Here is a 6000-nt window from a genome sequence, read left to right on the forward strand (position 1 = left end):
TTGAATGTGCAATTTTTTTTAAAAAAAAAGTACAGATTGAATTTTGTCTTGTTAATGTCAAAAGTATAATTAAAGTTGTATTCCCATCTTTGGATCTGGCTTAGTAGATGTTTTTCAAGCATATGGCACGGAGGTGGGGAATTGGTACAAATTCTGCTTTTATAGTGATCCTTTCAGATTATATACATATGGCTGAGGAGCTTGCCAAGCATGTATACCACAAAGCAGCTTGCAGACTTTGTTTTTTTGAGAGGGTTGTTAAAACCAAGGAACTCTATGAATGCTTCATACTCTATCACTTGGCTTCCTTTCAATGCTGGCATGCAGCAATCTAGCAACAACAAGCATCCAAAATGGCAGCACAATACAAGGTTTCTTAAATAAAGGAATATTAGACGTTATTTTGTAATCAAACATTACATCTCCCTCCCTTTCTGTTACATACACCCACACTCCTATCCATTCACCCCAAAAATGAGGTAATTTCATTTTTCAGTCTTTGCTGGCTCAGGATTTAGACATTGATTTTTAAGCTGTACCGTGTTTCCCCGAAAATATGTTCCTGTGTTATATTTTTTTTGAACCCCGAAATAATCATTTGGCTTTGTTGCCATGCACTCAAAAGCTTGATTGGGCTTGTTATTAGGGGAGGTCTTATTTTGGGAAAAACAAGATAGAATCTTAGACTGTTTCCCCTTTATTTCTGAAGGCAAGTTTCTCCTGCATACTTCCGTCCTCAATTAAGATCAGACTAGCTTGTGATTCTAATGGTGCTGCATGCAGAAACTAGTTTCCTTGATGGTGATTGCACCTAAGCTTCTCTGTGTTATATCTAAATGATATATCTATTCTGGGTGTAGGGATGGAAAGTGCAAAGCCTTTATTCTCATTAAATGCTGCTTTGATTTCTTTTGCGTTTGATATTGAGAATTCAATGTGTTTACATTTTATATATAAGTAGCTTTGTTTATTTCCAACAATCACTTTGCTGTTAACGCAGAGCAGTTTAAATAGAGGTGAGAGTTAATCGGGGGCAGCTGCGGGTTGCACTTACCTGCATGCTGGTGCGCTACATGCGCATCCTCCCAATTCAGGGGCACCTGCGTACGTGCCCCTCGTGCAATTTTGCTTCTGCACATGTGTAGGAAGCAATAGCACACTGAAATCTCACGAAGGGACACTCGCATGCAATTTTGGTGGTTTTGTTTGCTTCCATGCATGCGCGGAAGCAAAAAATTGCCAAAATCTCAGACATGCAACAGTCAACTTGCAAGATTTTGCTTCTGGGCATGCGCAGGAAGCAAAAAAGGCCCCAAAATTCAGAAAAAAAGATGGTGCCATCCGATGGACCAGCGAAGATGGCACCGGAGTGGTCGTGCGCAAATTGCACAATCTGGTGGCCGCTACTGGAATGGAGTCCCTTAGAGCACCGGTAGGAACCCAGCACTGATTGGGGGGAAATGCAATTGGTTACAGTAGAGAGATCTGTATTCAAAGTAACTGTGCCAACAACATGAGCTTGTCTGACCCCTTGGTTTAAATGCAATGGCCAGAACACAATTTCCCCTTTAAAAAAAAAAATCGAGATGTGTTTTTGTGCTTGGTGAGTACATTTTTTCTGCCAGCACCTCATATACATCCTAGTGGAAGTTAAGACTTTGGCAGGGTTCAAAATTAGAAAATCCGCAAAGAGCAGCATGACATTTCAAGAGCATAATGATTTTCCTTTAGTATTAGAATATTCAAGTTTCAACTACTAGATATGCATTTTTTCATTTAATAATTCATTTAATCCACTTACCCGCATACCGGTGCACTACAAGCACATCCTGCTGATTCGGTCGCTCAGGTGATTTTGCTTCCGTACATGCACAGGAAACAAAAACGTACCAAAATCCTGTGCACATGCAATTTTGGCTATTTTTAGCCAAAAAAAATCTCGTACGCATGAGCGTCTCCTTGTGAGATTCTTCTTCTGCGCATGCACAGGAAGCCAAAAAGGCCCAAAAACTCAGGAAAAAAGATGATGTCACCCATCAGACCGGCGAAGATAGCATCAGAGTGCTCGCATGCAAATTGCGCAATCTGGTGGCTGCTACCGGACTGGAACTCTGGGGCATACCGGTAGCAACCCACCACTGATGCAGTTCAATGTGTAATAAGTAGAGGTATGCATCCCACACACATGCACAAAGAGTTTTGCTTTCAACTCATAGTATTTTGGGAGTTTTGCCAGAACCTTGTAGATTGTGGTTTGGGAGAACCAAAACTCAGAACATTTTGATTCTTCCAGGTTTCAATCAAATACAATCTGTAGGGTTCTTATGAGGTGAGTCGGGCAAAATTAGTGAGCCCCACCTCTCTCCATCCCTCCTTCTCTTTGTTTTCTGCATTGTCTTATATCTTAGCCCAGTGGCTCCCAGTCTTTTGGGCACCGGGGACTGGTTCCGTGGAGGTTTTTCTGTGGACAAAAGGGGCATGATTTCGTATGCTGCCTGCATCCACCAATGGGGCTTTTCTTGTTTGCACAGCCCGATTTCTGGCATGCTGCAGCCCAGTGTTGGTCCATGAACTGGAGCTTGGGGACCCCTGTGCTAGACCACTGCTAATTTTCCCATCACTTTCCTTTCTCTAACTCATTACCTGCTGTCAATGTCCTGGGCTTTTTCCTCTCTCCCTCCCAGAAATACTGATCTACCTGCAATTGGCTGACCCAAATTGGAACAAGGTCCCACTTACGCAATAATAAGTTGTCTCATGGCTCCTTCCATAGTACAGTGAACTACCATTATAAAAAGCACATCTTGTTCATTAAAAAAGACACTGCTTTTATTGAAAACTGAGTAAATGCTTTGTTCATAGGGAAGCAGATACTTTGGTTTAAATTAATTTGGTCTGAATAACGTAAGGTAATAAGTATTATTTGAAACTTTAGAAATAGTTTAACTTTAGATTTTGGACTCCTGCATTACACATTGTAAAGCATGTTGCAGTCAGCAAACATTCCTCTAGATGTGTTTTTGCCACACATGTGCTAAAGACAAAGTCCCATTAACAACAGAAAGACTTAGTTCTGAGTAACAGTGAAACACTGTTGGTTAGACATTCACGATTTGGAAATCGTGTTTAGCTCAAAGTCTTACTGTTTAGAAATCAAAAACCCCCAATGCCATTTGTGTTGCAGTGTTCTCCTTAATCCAGATCATACATTTGGCTTTGTTTTTCTTTTTAAAAGGGTTGCTGTCTCTGAGTTTTATCTCCTGTGGTTTTGCTAGATCTCTGTACAATGTTCAGGATTCAAGTAATGTTCCATTCTCCTGAGTTTTATTTGTGCAAAGCTGAAGTCCTTCTTGTATAAACAATGTAACACAATCATGTTCTGTAGAAAAAAAAATCATGCTATCAATAACACCACTGAGCACTTTTCTGTTTATATGAAATGATGCCTTGTCACCATCTTTCCAGTTTTAATAAAAAACAATGATCCAACGTTTTATATTGGATTTACTTTAGCCAATTTTTGAACTTCCTTACCCCATAAATTCTTATTCCAAATGTACTTTATATAGATTTAGGGATTTTTATTAGAGCAATTCTGAGTTAAGAGTTTTGCATCAATCCCAAAGGAGATTGAAACTACTACACATTTTAATAAAGCTCAAAAATAGCTTTATGGAGGCACACATATTTTAATGCTGTATTTGATGATACCCTGTCAGGTAATCTGATAAAGACGGAGCTCTGTTTATTCTAAATCCAGCATGAGAAAATGAACTTTACTTTAAACACTGTTTTGCATCAATTATATATTCATGCACTCACTTAAAGCATTAAATATTGTTCCCTTGATTGCTAGTCTAGAAGTATTTTGCAGGCTTTTAATGTGTGGCTATTGCTTATACATGGGTTCTTTCAAGGATGGGGGGAACGCAGTGGGATAGCGAAAATGGAGCTCCACCCCAGAACACCCAATTTGCACTGAAAGATGTTGAAACAAAATGCATAAGCGACGCCCAGAGTGTGGTAGTAAAAAGTTTGGTAGCCCATCACTGGGTTCTTTGCACGTGACATCACCATGCGGGAAATGTTCCTATGGGAGTGCAGTGTGTGAATGCAACTTCATACATACAAATTTTCTCCCCTGCCCACCTGCATGTGGCATTTCTTCTGTCTTTTCCAGATACTACCTGGCAAAATTGAACACTTGCGCCAGCTTCAGGCTGTAAGTCAGAAACCTCTCTGACCTTTTCTGATTGTTAAGGGATATACTCATAGAAATCTAATATCATATACTACTCCTACAATGGGACTCTTTGAGGCACTTGTGCTAAAATTGTAATTGTTCTAAATGACACCTAATATTACAAAAAGAATTAACACTGTGTTTTATGTACTGTAATTCAACTAACTTTAATTAAATAAGATCATTTTAATAATTTGTGAGTACCGTACTTTTTTTCATTACGCGTGAAACAGTCACGGTTAATACTTCAGAACTCACTTGAGTCTCTGACAGATGCCCATCCAGCTTATGTTGAAGATCTCTAAGAAAAGTAAACTCGAGCTAATGTGGCAACTTATAAATGTGCTGAGAGCTAGTACAATCAAGAATTTGGTTCCTGACACCTGATCCAAACTGACTTTCTTGTAGAGTTAGCCAATATATGGCAGAGGGGTATTTTGGATATTTGAATAAGGCTATCATATTTACTCTCAGTAAATATGCTCCAATTTATCATTATTTTTGAATTGTGGTGCCCAGAACTGGATGCAGCAGGGGAAAATAAAATGGAACAATTACTTCTCGTGATCTTGACCCTGGTCTTCTAAATGAATTTATTTCTCCAACAGCTTCATCATACTAATGGCTCATGTTTAACTTGTGTTCTGCAAGAACATCCAGATCCTTTTTACATAAACTATTGCTAAGGCACAGCATATTCATTTCAATCCATTGCTTAAGTCTTTCTGTATCTTTCTGAATATGATCTGCATTGTGTCATCTGCAAACTTGATAAGCAGCCCCTTAATGCTCTCCTCCAAGTCACTGATGAAAAAAAGTTGAACACTTAGAGCCCTCAACTCAATAGTTCCCTTCAAGCTGTTGTAAAACTATAAATGAGTCTTCTTTAAATGCAATTATGAGTCTACCTAATAATAATATAGCCAATACTTTACCATTTCTTAAGGAGAACATTGTGAGGCATTTTATCAAAAGCTTTACTGAGTTCCATGGAAGTGATGCCTGTGGAATTCTCTTGCTTTACTAATATCAAAGAGATATGAATAGTCAGGCATAATTTCTTTATGACAAACCCATACCGGGGCTTATTTTGCAGCGTGCTTACCTAAGGGGTCACAAACTCATTGACTGATATTCTGTTCAAGGGCTTCATTCAATATGGAAGTCAAGTTGATAGGTTTACAATTTCCTTGATCCTCCTCCTTCCCCTTCTTGAAGATGGGGACAAGATTTTCTCTCCAATAATTTTCTAGGACTTTGCCAGTCCTCCAGCAGCTCTCAAAGATTATAAAGAGCCATTCTGCAGTCGCCTGTTGTGGTGGAATGTAGACTGGATTCCCAGAAGGGGGTGCATTCCAAAGGAATAAGACAGTAAAATTTAAATAAAGGAAGAGGACCAAATTGGCTCCTCCTTAAAAATTATCGGTATAGCTCTTTAATAATGCAAGTAGCTTAGTTGGGCAATATTTCTGTCTATAGGTGAGTAACAATAAAGACCACTGCTTAGAAATAATTCTGCATTATTATTATGCATTATTAAAGAGCTATACCAATAATTTCTAAGGAAGAGCTGATTTGGCCCTCTTCCTCTATTTAAATTTTGCTGTGTCTTATTCCTCTGGATAATAGTAATTATTATTATTGTTGTTGTTGTTGTTGTTGTTGTTGTTATTATTATTATTATTATTATTATTATTATTATTATTATTATTATTATTATTATTGGAGCCTGACATTTTTGCTTAGTTCCTTCAGTA

The sequence above is a fragment of the Erythrolamprus reginae genome, chromosome 1, assembly GCF_031021105.1.
Source record: "Erythrolamprus reginae isolate rEryReg1 chromosome 1, rEryReg1.hap1, whole genome shotgun sequence".
NCBI classification, from domain to species: Eukaryota; Metazoa; Chordata; class Lepidosauria; order Squamata; family Dipsadidae; genus Erythrolamprus; species Erythrolamprus reginae.